This window comes from Artibeus jamaicensis, unplaced genomic scaffold (assembly GCF_021234435.1).
Source record: "Artibeus jamaicensis isolate MK-2021 breed Jamaican fruit bat unplaced genomic scaffold, CSHL_Jam_final contig_589, whole genome shotgun sequence".
Lineage (NCBI taxonomy): Eukaryota > Metazoa > Chordata > Mammalia > Chiroptera > Phyllostomidae > Artibeus > Artibeus jamaicensis.
Window position 1 is genome coordinate 2,268,405 of NW_026521896.1, and position 16,930 is coordinate 2,285,334.

Genomic DNA, 16,930 nt, shown 5'->3' on the forward strand with positions numbered 1-16,930 from the left:
AAGGCCTGGCAATTCTAATCTGTTCTCCATCTCTATAATTTTACCTTTCAAGAATATTATATAAATCAAATCAAAGAGTATTTAATTTTAGTATTAGGTTTTTCACTCAGCATAATTCCCTGAAGATTTATACATGTTGTACATGTATAATTAATTCCTTTTTCTGAAGATTTTATTTATATATTTTTAGAAAGAGGGGGAGGGAAGGAGAAGGAGAGGGAGAGAAATATCAGTGTGTGCTTTTCTCTCACATGGTCCCCATTGGGGACCTGGCCCACAGCCTAGGCATATGCCCGGATTTGAAGTTGAACTGGTGACCTTCTGGTTTAGCAGTCTGCGCTCAATCCACTGAGCTACACCAGCCAGGCTAATTAAGTCCTTTTTATTTCATGTGAATACATCACAGTTTGTTAGCCATTCTCTCATTAAAGAACACATGGGCAAGTTTCCAACTTTTGGCTATTATAATTAAAGCTACTATATACATTCATGTACAATTTTTTTGCATGAAACACATTTTAAGTCCTTTTGGATAAACACATAGGGAAATTTTAGTAGGAATTTATCAATTTTTAACACCCCCCCAAAATACAAACATTTATCTGGTGTTTTGATTGAGTATATAGATCAATTTGGGGAGAACTAACATCTTTTAAACAGTGAATCATGACCCATAAACACTATATATCTCCATTTATTTAGATTTTTTTTATTTCTCTCAGCAGTATTTTATAGTTTTTAATGTTACAGGTAATAAACTCTTTTGCCAGATTCAGCCTGGTGTATTTCAGAGTTTGATGCTATTGTAAATGGCATTTTTTATTTCAATTTTCACTTATTCATGAGTATATAAAAATAAAATTGCTTTTTCTATTTTGATCCTTCAGCCTGTTACTTGCTAAATCACTATTGCTATTTCTACTAGAGCTTTTGAAGTTTCATTGAATATTCTATATAGATGATCATATCATTTGTGAGAAAAGACAGTAGTACCTATCCCTACATATGGTTGCCAATCTGCAGGTACAAGATGGACCCCCAACCCAAAATTTGGTTGGAATGTTGAAATTTTTGACCCCTGCTACATACATACATGCATACCAAGAAAAGCGTGAAAAGTTTAATTATTCACACAATGAATCTTTGCAGGGGAAATAGGGCAGGCTTCCCAAGAAAGTCTGCAAATGGTTTGCAAATGGAAAGACAAGAAATTGGCATGGAGTTTTTATGGCAAAGGCTTATAGTTATTTAAATTTCCTCCAAGTGCCAAAGGAGGGAGCACCTGAGTGTGTCCAGATGTGGGGCACAAAAGAAAGAAGGAGTGAAGCTTAAAAGTCAGAAGCAGCTGCTGCATCGGATGCTGTTTGTATGCTCCTTAGGGATGTGTACCTGGTACCTCCTTTGCAAAGTGGCAGCTGAGGAGTCCCTGGAGCTTCCCATAGCAGATGAAAAACCCAAAGGAGTCAAGGTTGAGAACAGAAATCATTAATTTGAAGGTAGTTGGGCTCGATGCTTCCAATGGTGCAGTATAAAATTAAGAGGTATACGCCACTTAGTAAATTAAGGAAAGTGTGTTGTAAACTGCAGGATTTGTGAAGGAGACAGATCAGATTTCAATTTGATGAGCAGCTGATCAGTGAAACAGACACACCTGCACTCTTGGAAATGGAGGATGAATATACAATTGATGTGTTCTCCAGCAGCAAAATCAGAGAACTCGCTATTTATTCCAGAACTCTGTTCCTCCAGATCAGGAAAACATTGTCAATTAGAAAACTGCCATTTTGTTCCACCACATTCTAATTATTACAGAACAGTTTTCTCTATTCTTTCATTTTCCACTTTACCATTCCTTTACTGTACATAAAGTAAGTGGTGTATGTACACGGCACATTTCTTTTTAAAACACATTTTATTGATTATGCTAGTACAGTTACCCCATTTCCCCCTTTCACTCCCCTCCACCCTGCACACTCCCTCCCACCCACATTCCCCCCCTTTAGTTCATGTCCATGTGTCATAAGTTCTTTAGCTTCTACATTTCCCATACTACTCTTGCCCTCCCTTGTCTATTTTCTCCCCACCATCTATGCTACTTATTCTCTGTAGCTTTTCCCCCCTCTCTCCTCCTCCCACTCCCCTATTGCTAACCCTCCATGTGATCTCCATTTCTGTGGTTATGTTCCTGTTCCAGTTGTTTGCTTTTGTTTTAGGTGTGAATGTCAGTGACTGTGAGTTTGCTGTCTTTTTACTGTTCATGTTTTTTATCTTCTTTTGCTTAGATAAGTCCCTTTAACATTTCATATAATAAGTGCTTGGTGATGATGAACTTCTTGAATTTGATCATATCTGAGAAGCACTTTATCTGCCCTTCCATTCTAAATGAGAGCTTTGCTGGATAGATCAATCTTGGTTGTAGGTCCTTGCCTTTCATGAGTTGGAATATTTCTTTACAGCCCCTTCTTGCCTGCAAGGTCTCTTTTGGGGAATCACCTGACAGTCTGATGGGGACTCCTTTGTAGGTAACCATCCCCTTATCTCTTGCTGCTTCTAGGATTCTCTCCTTCATTTTAATCTTGGCTAATGTAATTATGATGTGCCTTGGTGTGTTCCTTCTTGAGTCCAACTTCTCTGGGACTCTCTGAACATCCTGGACTTCCTGGAAGTCTATTTCCTTTGCCAGATTGGGGAAGTTCTCCTTTATTATGTGTTCAAATAAGTTTCCACTCGTGGCTGTTCCTCTTCCCCTCTGGCACCCCTATAATTTGGATGTTGGAACGTTTCAAGATGTTCTGGAGGTTTCTAAGCCTCTCCTCATTTTTTTTTGAATTCTTGTTTCTTCATTCTTTTCTATTTGGTTGTTTTTTCCTTCCTTCTGGTCCACTCCATTGATTAGGGTCCCAGTTTCCTTTCCATCACTATTGGTTTCCTGTGCATTTCCCTTCATTTCAATTAATTTAGCCTTCATTTGTTCAACTAATTTGTTACTAAAATCAACCAGTTCTGTGAGCATCCTGATCACCAGTGTTTTGAACTGTGCATCTGATAGGTTGGCTATCTCTTGGTCGCTTAAAAGTATTGGCTCTGGGGGTTTGATTTGTTCTTCTGTTTGCGCCATTTTTGGGAGGGTCTGGTCATAACTGTTATGTAGTAAGGGGCGGAGCCTCAGGTGTTCACTGGGGCGGGACAACCCAGTGACTGGCTTGTGATGCTGTATGTAGGGGGGTGGGATCAGAGAGGGAACAATGGTGCTTGCTCTGCTCTCTCTCAGATTTCAGTTCTTTCTGCCACTTCCCACAAGCAAATTGGGTTCTTCTGGTGCTGGTTCCCAGGTGGGTAGGCTTGTGTACGTTCTAGGACTCCATGGGTCTCTCCAACAACCTCTTCTGTGAGGTTGGGCATCTCTCTCAGCACCTCAACCTGCACAAGTGTTTTCAATCAGTGCTTTTAGGCTTCATTTCCCAGCTCTGGGGTCCTGGGTTGTGGTCTGTGTCACCACCCTTTTTCACCTGGTTTATCTGCTTGCAAATGTGTGACCAAGGTCTGCAGCCACCCTATGCACCTCACTGAGTCTGCTCATTTCCTCCCCATGCCTGGGGTCTGTCTGCTGCTGCCTGCTCACCGGGTTCACCAGCTACTGCTTTTTCCTGCCTCAACCCCTCTCCACCGGCCATGGACTCAACCCCTCTTACCAGTCTGGATGAATGGTTGTCAGACTTCCGTATAGTTCAATTTTCTGTCAGTTCTGGTTGTTTTTATTTTTCTAAATTTTTGTTGTCTTTAATTGTGGTTGTGTGAGGAGGCACAGTGTGTCCACCTACGTGTCCATCTTGGCTGGAAGTCAGCATATTTTATTTTTAAAAAAACCTTAAATGGCCAATGGCATGTTCTGATCAACATCAAATGAAGATAAGATATGGAAAAATAATGGTTCTTTGAAAATACTTTCTCATAAGTAACATGCTCATTCAATTCTTACCTTCATATTCCAGTTATTTTGCTCTCACTGTTTAAAAAAAAAAGAACAAAAACTCTCACATACCTTATTTAATTAGATAATTTTAAAGTTTTTCATTCATAACTATTAAACCAAGGACAATTTTATAACTTTTATATGTAGCTGCTACATGTAGGGCAATCTGTCTTTCAGTAGGGATAAATTACAGTAAAATAAATGAATCCTAGATAGTTTTTCCCTTCAAGTTAAACATCTTGTTTAAATAAACCTCTTGTTTAAACATTAAAAAACTATGAGCAGTCAAATATCAAAAAATGGAATTAGACTATGTATCACACTATCAAATCTATATGCTGTTTATTTCCTTCTCTTTTTTTATATCACTGGCTACATCTTCAACACAAGATTGAAGAGAAGAGCCTTGGCTGGTGTAGCTCAGTGGATTGAGCATGGGCCTATGAACCAAAGGATCTCAGTTCGATTCCCTGTCAGGGCACATGCCTGGGTTGCAGGCCAGTTCCCAAGTAGGGGACACATGAGAGGCAACCATACATTGATATTTCTCTCCCTCTCTCCTCCCCTTCCCCTCTAAAGATAAATAAATAAATTATTTTTAAAAACAAAGATTGAAGAGGAGAGAATGGATACTGTTACCAGGTATGGGATCCTAGGAGAGTATTCCATTTTTGTTCTATTAAGTAAAATAGTAGCTGAAGGCTTTTGCTACATGGCCCTCATTGGTTTGAGGAAGATTTTTTTTTCTGATTAGTGTATTTATCAATAATAGATGTTAAATTTTGTCAAATATTTTTGCATCTATTGAGATGATAATATTATCTTTCTCTTTTAGCTTGTTAATACAGTGAATTGCACTGGGCTTCAAACCTTATATTCTTGGGATTAACACTGCTTGGCCATTGTGCATTATGATTTTCATTATTGTTAAATTCAATTTTCTGAAATTTTGGTAAGTGTTGGACTTCCAGACAAGATGGGGGCATAGGTGGAAACACTGTACCTCCTCACACAACCAAATTTAAAGACAACAAAGTTTTAGTAACAAAAATGCAACCAAAACACAGAAAATTGAACTGTACGGAAGTCCGGCAACAACGATCCATTCATTCAGACCAGTAAGAGGGGCAGAGTCAGCGGCTTGCTAGTGGATCACTCGGGAAAAAGCAGCCTGACCTACCCAGGCACACAGGTGGTGGCTGGCAGATCCCCAGCGTGGGATGGCAACGGGAGGACCCAGTGGGGGCACAAGATAGCTGGCTGACCGTGGTCACATATTCACACTCAGATAAACCAGGCGAAGGAGTGAGCAGTGAGATAAACCACGCAGGTTAGGACCCCAGCGATGGGAATTAAAGCCTAAAAGCACCAGTTGGAGACGTGCTGAGAGAAGCTTATAGGCTCACAGAGATTTCCTTGGAGAGACCCAAAGGGTCCTGCAGGGTTCACAGGCCCACACACCCGGAAGCCGGGACCTGGGGCCCCAGTTTGTTTTTGGGAAGCAGCAGAGGGAACCAAGGTCTGAGAGAGAGCAGAACAAACACCACTGCCCCTCTCTGAACCCACCCCCACATACAGCGTCACAATCCAGCAGCTGGGTTGCCCCACCCTGGTGAATGTCTAAGGCTCCACCCCTCATACATAACAGGCCCAAACAGACCAAAGCATTACGGCTCAAGCAGAGCAGCTGAAAGCCCCAGAACCAATACTTCTAAGCAACCAAGGGATAGCCAACCTATCAGATGCACAGTTCAAAACACTGGTGATCAGTATGCTCACAGAACTGGTTGATTTTAGTAACAAATTAGTTGAACAAATGAAGGCTAAATTAATTGAAATGAAGGGAAATGCACAGGAAACCAATAGTGATGGAAAGGAAACTGGGACCCTAATCAATGGAGTGGACCAGAAGGAAGGAAAAAACAACCAAATAGAAAAGAATGAAGAAACAAGAATTCAAAAAAAAATGAGGAGAGGCTTAGAAACCTCCAGAACATCTTGAAACGTTCCAACATCCAAATTATAGGGGTGCCAGAGGGGAAGAGGAACAGCCACGAGTGGAAACTTATTTGAACACATAATAAAGGAGAACTTCCCCAATCTGGCAAAGGAAATAGACTTCCAGGAAGTCCAGGATGTTCAGAGAGTCCCAGAGAAGTTGGACTCAAGAAGGAACACACCAAGGCACATCATAATTACATTAGCCAAGATTAAAATGAAGGAGAGAATCCTAGAAGCAGCAAGAGATAAGGGGATGGTTACCTACAAAGGAGTCCCCATCAGACTGTCAGGTGATTCCCCAAAAGAGACCTTGCAGGCAGGAAAGGGCTGTAAAGAAATATTCCAACTCATGAAAGGCAAGGACCTACAACCAAGATTGATCTATCCAGCAAAGCTCTCATTTAGAATGGAAGGGCAGATAAAGTGCTTCTCAGATATGATCAAATTCAAGAAGTTCATCATCACCAAGCACTTATTATATGAAATGTTAAAGGGACTTATCTAAGCAAAAGAAGATAAAAAATATGAACAGTGAAAGGACAGCAAACTCACAGATATTAACAACCACGCCTAAAACAAAAGCAAACTAAAAGGACAGCTAGATCAGGAGTGGAAACATAGAAATGAAGATCTCAAGGAGGGTTAGCAACAGGGGAGTGGGAGGAGGAGAAGGGGGGAGAAGGTACAGAAAATAAGTAGCATAGACAGTAGATAGAAAATAGATGGGGGGCCAAGAATAGCATGGGAAATATAGAAGCTAAAGGAATTGAGACACATGGTCATAAACTAAAGGGGGGGTAATGGTGGGGATGGGGGGGTAGGGTGGAGGGGAATGAAGGGGGGAATAGAACAACTGTAACAGCATAATCAATAAAAAAAATTTAAAAAAAAAAGATTACTGAGGCCATTCAGGGTCTTTTTTTTATTTCATATAAAATGTTTAAATCTTTGCTTTAGACCTATGAAATATGCCATTGGTATTTTAATAGGCATTGTGCTGAATCTATAGATAGCCTTGGGAAGAATGGACATTTTAATGATGTTAATTTTTCCAATCTATGAATATGGTATATGCTCTCACTTGTTTGTATCTTCCTCTTTTTTTCTTAAATTTTCTAAGTGCAGGTTTCTTACCCCCTTTGATAACTTTATTTCTAGGTACCTTATTTTTTGTTGTTGTTGCAATGGTAAATGAAATTGTTTTCCTCTTTTTCTTTCTGGGAGTTCATTTTGGTATGTTAAAGTACCACTAATTTCTGCATATTAATTTGATATCCTCCTACTTTGCCAAATTCATTTATTAAATCTAGTAGTTTTTTTTTCATGGAGTCATTAGGATATTCATTGTATATAATGTCGCCTGCAAATAATGACAGCCTTATTTCCTCCTTTCCAATTTGAATTCCGTTTATTTCTTCTTCTTGCCTAATTGATATGGCTAGGTCTTCCAGTACTATCTTGAATAAGTGTTGAAGGCAGGCATCCTGCCTTCTTCCCAGTCTTAAAGAAACGCTTTTAGTTTCTGCCCTTTGAGAATGATTTTTGGCATATGTTTTTTATATATGGCCTTTTAATATGTTGAGGAATGATCTCTCTATTCCCACTTTGCTTAGAGTTTTTATCACAAATGAATGATGGATGTCATTGAATGCTTTTTCTGTATCTATTGGTGTGATATCATGGTTTTAATTTTCATTTTGTTTATATAATATATCCCATGTCTTGATATGCCAATATTGTATTAACCTTGCATTTCCAGAATAGAACCCATTTGTTCATAGTGTATGATTTTTTTAAATGTATTTCTGGATCCAAAGTGCTAATATCTGGTTGAGGATTTTGGCATATATGACCATCAGAGATATTGGCATATTATTTCTTTCTTTGTAGTGACTTCATCTAGTTTCGAAATTAGGAGATGGTTGGCCTTGCAAATGACCTTGGAAGTCTTTTTTCATCTTGAAATTTTTGGAATAGTATGTTAGTTCTTATTAAATGTTAGGTAAAATTTACCTGTGAAGCCATCCAGTCCACGACTTTAGTTTGCTGGAAAGTTTTGTTTACTGCTTCAATATTATTAGTTGTTACCATTCTATTTAGGTATTCTGATCTTACCTGATTGAGTTTTGGAGGGTTGTGCTTTTTTAGGAATTTATCCATTCCACCCAGGTTGCCCAATTTGTTAGCATACAGTTGTTCATAGTATTTATTCATAATCCTTTGTATTTCTGTGATTTCAGTTGTTACTTCATCTCTGATTTCATTTATTTGGGTTCCCTCTTTTTGTTTCTTGATGAGTCTGGTTAAAGGTTCATCAATCTTATTTATCTTTTCAAGTAACCAGCTTTTTGTTTCTTTTATCTTTTGTATTTTTTTTAGTCTGTCATTTGTTTTGGCTCTTATATTTATTATTTCCTTTTTTTCTCCCCACTCTGGGCTTTTCTTTTTGTTCTTTTTCTAGTTATCTTAGGTGTAGAGTTAGATTGCTTATTTGAGATTTGTCTTGCTCCTTGAAGTAAGCTTGTAATGCTATGAACTTCCTTCTTAGGACTGTTAACTGTGTCCCATGGATTTTGGGTTATTGTGTGTTCATATTCATTTGTTACCAGGTAGTTTTTTATTTCTTTCTTGATTCACTGGTAAACTATTCATTGTTTAATAACATGCTATTTAGCCTTTCAAGTGTTTCAGTGTTTTAAGTTTTTTTTTTAATTGTAGTTGGTTTTTAGTTTCATGCCATTGTGATTCAAAAAGGTGCCTCACATGATTTCAGTCTTCTTAAATTTGTTAAGACTTATTTTGTGCCCTAAATGTGTTTTGTCTTTGGGAATGTTTCATGTGTGGGTGAGAATAATGTATATTCTGCTACTATGGGGTAAAATTTTTAATAAATATTAATTAAATTAATCTGATCTAATGAGTCATTTAAGATCTCTAGCCCTGGCTGGTTTGACTCAGTGGATTGAGCACTGGCCTGTGAACCAAAGGGGTGCAGGTTCAATTCGCAGTCAGGACACATGCCTGTGTTGTGGGCCAGGTCCCCAGCAGTTGGCACATGAGAGGCAACCACACATTGATCACTGATGTTTCTCTTCCTCTCTTTCTCATGCCCTTCCCCTTTCTCTAAAAGAAATAAAGATCTCTGTTTCCTCAATGATTTTATGTAAGTCCATTGATGTCAGCAGAGTGTTAAATTCCCCTTTATTATTATATTGCTGTTGATCTTTTTCTTAAAGTCCACAAACTGTATTTTTTATATACTCAGGTGCTTCTCTATTGGATACATATAATTTTATCAGGTTTATGTCCTCTTGTTGGATTCATCCATTCAGTATTATGTATTGACCTTCTTTGTGTCTTCTATTTTTAAAGATTTTATTTAGTTATTTATTTTTTAGAGAGGGAACCATTAATGTGTGGTTACCTCTTGAGGGCCCCTCACTGGAGACCTGGCCTGCAACCCAGGCATGTGCCCTAGACTTGGAATCAACTGGTGACCCTCTGGTTTGCAGGCCAGCATTCAATTCACTGAGCCACACCAGCAGGGCTCCTTATCTCTTCTTGTGCCCTTTGTTTTGAAATCCAATTTGTCATATATAAGTAATGTCACCACAGCATTTTTTACTTCCATTTGCATGGAATATTTTCCTATATCTCTTCACTTTCTGCCTGTGTGTATCTTTTGTTCTGAGATCTCTTGTAGATCTGGGGTCTCTTGTAGAAAGCATATATGAGTCATGTTTTCTTATCTGTTCAGCTACCCTATGTCTTTTGATTGGAGCATTTAATTCATTTATATTTAGTGTTATTATTGATAGGTACTTTTTTATATTCCTTTTGCTCCTATTACTCTATTTCTTCTCCTTATGCAGTCCTTTTAACATTTTCTTATAATGCTGGTTTGTAGGTAATTCCTTTAGTCTTTTTTGTGTGGTAAGCTCTTTATTTCACCTTCAATTTTAAATGATAGCCTAACTGGAAAAAGTAACCTTTGTTACAGGTCCTTGCTTCACATTACTTTGAATGTCTCATACCAATCCCTCTGGCTTGAAGGGTTTCTGTTGAGAAGTCACCTGAAAGCCTTATAAGAAGTCTCTTATAGGTAACAGTTTTTCTCTTGCTGCATTTAAGATTCTTTCTTTGTCTTTATTTTTTGCCATTTTAATTATGATGTGTCTAGGTGTGGGTCTTTTGGGATTTATCTTTATTGGGACTCTCTGCACTCCCTGAACTTGTGTGAATTTTTTTCCTTTACCAGATAAGCGAAGTTTTCTGTCATTATTTCTTCAAACAGATTCTGTTTTCCTTGCTCATTTTCTTCTACTTCTGATACTGCAATGATGTGGATGTTTTCTATCTCATGTTGTCCGAAAGTTTCCTTAAACTATTCTCATTATTTTAAATACTTTTCTCTTTATTGCCACACTTATCAGGTGTTTTTTTCAACCTTGTCTTCCAACTCACTGATTCAATCCTCTGCTTATCCACTTTTAATTCCTTTCAGTGTATTCTTGATATCAGATGTGGTATTATTCTTTTCAGCTTGGTACTTACTTGTGGTTTCTATGTCTTTTATTATACTGTTGTAGTTCCCATTGTAATACTCAGTAGTTTTTCTCAGCATCCTTGATAACCATTGATTTGAACTCTATATGTGATAAGTTGTTTACCTCTATTTTACTTAGCTCTTTTTCTGAAGATGCTGCTTGTTCTTTTTGGGGGGTTTACTTCTTTATCTCCCCATTTTGGCTATTTCTTTGTGTTTGTATGTATGTATTAAATTGAACTGCAATATCTCCCAGTGTTTGATTTTCTGAATCAAAAGGCAGTTCCTTTTTAGTTTTCTAAGGAAATTTCACACTGTTTTCCACACTGGCTGCACCAGTCTGCACTTGCACCACAGTGCATTAGGGTTCCCTTTTCTCCACAACCCTGCCAGCACTTATTGCTTTGTTTATGATGGCTATTCTGATAGGTGGAGGTGATATCTCATTGTGTTTGTAATTTGCATCTCTCTTATGGCTACTGATGCTGAGCATCCTGTTATATGTCTGTGGGCCCTCTGTGTGTCCTCCTTGGAGAAATGTCTGTTCAGGTCCTTTGCCCATTTTTTAATTGGATTCTTTGTCTTCCTGGTGTGAAGTTCTTTGAGTTCTTCATATATTTTGGAGATCAAATCCTTATTTGAGGTATCATTTGCAAATATATTTTCCCATACAGCTGGCTCCCCATTCATTTTACTGATGTTTCTTAAGCCATGCAAGAGCTTTTTATTTTGATGAGATTGCATCTGTTTACTGTTTTCTTTATAACTCTTATTTTAGGGGACATATCAGTGAAAATATTGCTGTGTGGAATATATGATCTTTCCCTGCTTATGTTCTCCTCTATGACTTTTATGATGTTGCAATTTATATTTAAGTCTTTAATCCATCTTTAATTTGTTTTTGTATTTGGTGGTCAACTTTCATCTTTTTGCATATAGCTGTCTAGATCTCCCAACACAATTTGTCGAAGAAGCTATTTTTACTTTATTTTATGTTTCTACCTTCTTGGTTGAATATCAATTGAACATAGAGACGTGGGTTTATTTCTGGCTCTCTATTCTGTTCCATTGGGCTATGTGTCTGTTCTTATGTCAATACCAGACTTTCTTGGTTACTGTGGCTTTGATGTCAGGTATTGTGATCCATTCTACTTTATTCTTCTTTCTCAAAATTTCTGTGGATATTTAGAGTAATTTATAATTTAATATAAATTTTAGAAATGTTTGTTCTGTATCTGTGAAATATGTTGTTGGTATTTTAATATGGATTGCATTGTATCTATCAATTTTTTAAAGTAGCATGGTGATGTTAATTCTTCCAGTTAATGAACATGGTATATGTTTCCATTTATTTGTGTCTTCCTTAATTTCTTTCTTCAGTGTTGTGTAGTTTGCTGAGTATAGGTCTTTTACCTCCTTGCTTAGGTTTATTCCTAGGTACTTTATTTTTCTTGTTGCTATGTCAAATGTGATTTTCTCCCTGATTTCTGTTTCTGATATTTTGTTGTCAGTGTACAGAAATCCCTTTGATTTCTGGATATTTACTTTGTATCCTCGTTGTTTTGACAAATTCACTCATTAGGTCAAGTAGCTTTTTGCTGTAGTCAATAGTATTTTCTCTGTATACTATCATGTCATCGGCAAACAATGACACTTTAAATTCCTCATTTCCAATCTGGTACCTTTTATTTCTTTTTCTTTTCTTATCTCTGTGGCTAGAACTTCCAGTACTATGTTGAACAGAACTGGTGAAAACAGACTCTTTTCTTCTTCCTGATCTTAAGGAAAAAGATTTTAGTTTTTGGTTTTTGAGTATGCTGTTGGCTGTAGGTATCTTGTATATGGCCTTTATTATGTCCAATATGCTCCTTCTACTGCCACTTTGCTTAATGAGTGCTATACCTTACTATATGCTTTCTTAGCATCTATTGATATGATCATGTGATTTTTGCCTTTTCTTCTTTTTAAAAATATTTTTTTTATTTATTTTTAGAGAGAGGGGAAGGGGAGGAGAAAGAGTGGGAGAGAAAGACAATGTGTGGTTGCCTCTCATGTGTCCCCTAGTGGGGACCTGGCCTGCAACCCAGCAATGTGCCTGATTGGGAATCGAACCAGCGACCCTTTGCTTCACAGGCCCGTGCTCGAACCACTGAGCTACACCAGCCAGGGCGACTCTTCTTTTATGTGATGTATTATGGTTATGGATTTGTGAATACTGAGCCATCCTTGCATTTCTGGGATGAACCCCATTTAATCATGGTGTATGATCTTTTAATGTATTGTTGGATCCAGTTTGCCAATATTTTTTTCTATATCATAAAGCTTTAGACTTCTGGCCAAGATGGAGGTATAGGTGGAAACACTGTACCTCCTCACACAACCAAATTTAAGGACAACAAAGATTTAGAAAGAAAAACACAACCAGAACAGACAGAAAATTGAACTGTACCAAAGTCTGCCAACAATAAACCATTCATCTAGACCTGTAAAAGGGGTGGAGTTGGTGGCTGGGGGACAGGGGTCCCAGCAGGAAGAGGAGGTGGTTAGCAGAACAGGATGTGGGGAGGAAATGAGGTGTGCAAGGTGGTTGGCTGACCAAGGACACACATTCCCATGCAGATAAACCAGGCAAAAAAGAAAGGACAGTGAGACAGACTGAACCAAGCAGGACCCCAGAGATGGAAAATAAAGCCTAAAAGAACCAACTGGAAAAACTTTCAGGGGTTGAGGTCCTAGGAGAGGCTCCCAGCCTCATGGGAAAGTTAGTTGGAGAGACCCACAGGGTCCTTGAATGTACACAAGCCCACCCACCCAGGAACCAGCACCAGAAGGGCCCAATTTGCTTGTGGGAAGTGGCAGAGGGGACTGAAACACAAGAAAGAGCAAAACTAGTGCCATTACTCCCTCTCTGACCTCGCCACCACATACAGTGTCACAACCTAGCCACTGGGTTGACATGCCCTGGTGAACACCTAAGACTCTGCTCCTCATACATAACAGGTGTGACCAGACCAAAACATTATGGCTCAAACAGAACAGATCAAAGCCCCAGAGTCAATACTTCTAAGCGACCAAGAGATAGCCAACCTATTGGATGCACAGTTCAAAATACTGATGATCAGGATGCTCACAGAACTGGTTCATTTTGGTCACAAATTAGATGAAAAAAGGAAGGCTACACTAAGTAAAATGAAGGAACATGCACAGAGAACCAACAGTGATGGAAAGAAAACTGTGACTCAAATCAATGGAGTGGACCAGAAGAAAGAAACAACCAAACAGAAAAGAATAAAAAAACAAGAATTCAAAAATATGAGGAGAGGCTTAAGAACATCCAAGACATCTTTAACCATTCCAACATCCATATTATAGGGGTACCAGAAGGGGAAGAGGAAGAGCAACAAGTGGAAAACTTATTTGAACAAATACTAATGGAGAACTTCCCCAATCTGGCAAAGAAAATAGACTTTCAGGAAGTCCAAGAAGCCCAGAGAGTCCCAAAGAAGTTGGACCCAAGGAAGAATACACCAAGGCACATCATAATTACATTAGCCAAGATTAAAATGAAGGAGAGAAACCTAGAAGCAGCAAGAGATAAAGGGACAGTCACCTACAAAGGAGATCCCATCAGACTGTCAGCGGATTTCTCAAAAGAGACCTTACAGGCAAGAAGAGGCTGGAAAGAGATATTCCAAGTCATGAGAACCAAAGACCTACAACCAAGATTGCTCTATCCAGCAAAGTTTTCATTTAGAATGGAAGGACAGATAAAGTGCTTCTCAGATAAGACCAAATTCAAGGAGTTCATCATCACCAAGCCCTTATTATATGAAATGTTAAAGAAACTTATCTAAGAAAAAGAAGATAAAAAAGATGAACAGTGAAAGGACAGCAAACTCACAGTTATTAACAACCACACCTAAAACAAAAGCAAACTAAGCTGACAGCTAGATTAGGAGTGGAGCCACGGAAATGGAGATCACATGGAGGGTTATAAACAGGGAGGAGGAGAAGTGGGGAGAAGGTACAGAGAATAAGTAGCATAGACAGTGCGGAGAAAATAGACAAGGGGAGGGCGAGAGTACTGTGGGGAATGTAGAAGCTAAAGAACTTATGACACATGAACATGAACTAAAGCAGGGGAAGGTGGATGGAAGAGGGTGTGCAGGTTGGAGGGGAATGAAGAGGGGAAAATGGGGCAATTGTAAGGCATAATCAATAAAAAAATTTTTTAAAAGCTTTATATCATCAGTTTTTTAAAATTATTTCATTGTTGTTCAATTACAGTTGTATGCATTTTCCCCCCACCCCAGGCATACCCTCCTCCCTCCCCTAATTCTACCCTTACCTTGGTTTTTTCCATGTGTCCTTTATAGTTGTTCCTAAAAATCCATCTCCCCTTTCTCTCCATTTTCTTCTTGTACCTTCCCTCTGGTTAATGTCACATTGTTCTTAATCTCAGTGTCTCTGGTTATATTTTGCTTGCTTGTTTGTTTTATTGATTAGGTTCCACTTGAAGGTGAGATCATATGGTATTTATCTTTCACTGCCTGGCTTATTTCACTTAGCATATTTCACTTCCGTCCATGCTGTTGCAAAGAGTAGGAGCAACTTAATTGCTCATCAGTAATGAATGTATCAAAAAAGCTATGGTACATTTATACACTAGAATACTGTGCAGCACAAAGAAAGGAGCTCCTACCAGTTTGTCAATATTTTGTTGAGGATTTTTGCATCTCTATTCATCATCAATATTGGGCTGTAGTTTTCTTTCTTTGTTGTGTCTTTACCTGGTTTTGGAATTAGGAAGATGCTGGCCTCAAAAAAAGAGTTTGGGTATTAGAGTTTCCCTCTTCTTGAATATTTTGGAATAGTTTGAGCAGGATAAGGGTTTAGCTCTTCCCTAAATGTTTTAAAATTTTTTTCACATGAGGCCATCCAGTCCAGGGCTTTAGTGTGTCAGGAGTGTTTTTATTACTGCTTCAATGTCACTAGCTATTGTCTATCTATTCCAGCTTCCTGCATCTTCTTGTTTAAGTTTTAGAAGACTATGTTTCTAGAAATTGTCTATTTTGCCCAGGTTTTCAAATTTCTTGGTATATAGTTGTTCATACTAATTTCCTACAATCATTTGTATTTCTGTGGTAATAGTTGTAATTTCTCCTCTTTCATTTGATTTAATTTATCTGGATCCTCTCTCTTATCTTTTTAATGGGTCCGGTAAAAGGTTTCTTTTGTTTGTTTGTTTGTTTATCTTCTCATAGAACCATCTCCTGGATTTATTAATCTTTAGAGTTGTTCTATTAGTCTTTATGTCATTTACTTCTGCTCTAATCTTAATTATTTCCTTCCTTTTAGTCACTCTGGGCTTTGTTTGTAGTTGTTCCTCCAGTTCTTATAGTTGTATGTTTGGGTTGTATATTAAAAATTTCAAATATTTCTTTTTTAGGTAGGCCTGTCTTGCTAGGAACTGCCCTCTCAGGACTCCCTTCACTGTCTCTAGGTTTTGGGCTGTTGTGTGTTCATTTCCATTAGTTTCCAGAAAGTTTTTTTAAATTTCTTTCTTGATCTCATTGTTAATGCATTCATTGTTTATTATCATTCTCCATGAAATTGAATGTTTTTGAGCTTTTTTCTTGGGGTTGGTTTCTAGTTTCAAGCCCTTGTGGTCTGAGAAAACTCTTGATATGACTTCAATTTTTTAAAATTTATTGGGGCTTGTTTCATGTCCTACCATGTCATCTATCTATAAGAATTTTTCATGTGCATTTTAAAAGAATGTATATTTTCTTTCATTGGGGTGAAAGGTTTTGTATATATCAGTTGAGTCCATATGATCTAGTGTCCATTTACTCAGTCAGTGCCATAATATCTTTGTTGATTCTTTGTTTGGAAGATCTGTCCGCTGTTGACAGTGGGGTTAAAATGCCCTACTATAAGTATGTTGCTATCTATATCTTTCCTGAAGCCCTCCAAGATTTTCCTGGAGGAGGCGAGAAGGCAGAGGAGTAAATTGAAGCCAAACTAACCTCCTCCCATGACCAATCTGGAATTACAAGTAAATGGTGGACAAATCACCTGGAACAAACAACTGAACAATAGCAAGAGAAGCCTTATAACCTCAAACCAACAGAAGAATTATCTTGAACACTAACAGACTGGTAAGGAGTGAGGTAGAGATTTGAGAGAGCCGGCTGGATGCCCACAGGTAGCAGCACCAGAGGGATAATTAAGCAACTAGTTGGATACCTTTGAGAAGTGTGGGGTCTAAATCCTAAGCTGAGATCCCCAGCCTAGAGCACTGTGCCATTAAAGGGCACACATGAGATTGTGGCCCCTTAATTTGGAGGTTTGGATTTGCAGACAATAAAGACTCCAAATAAAAGGTGAATAATTGAGCACTTTATTAA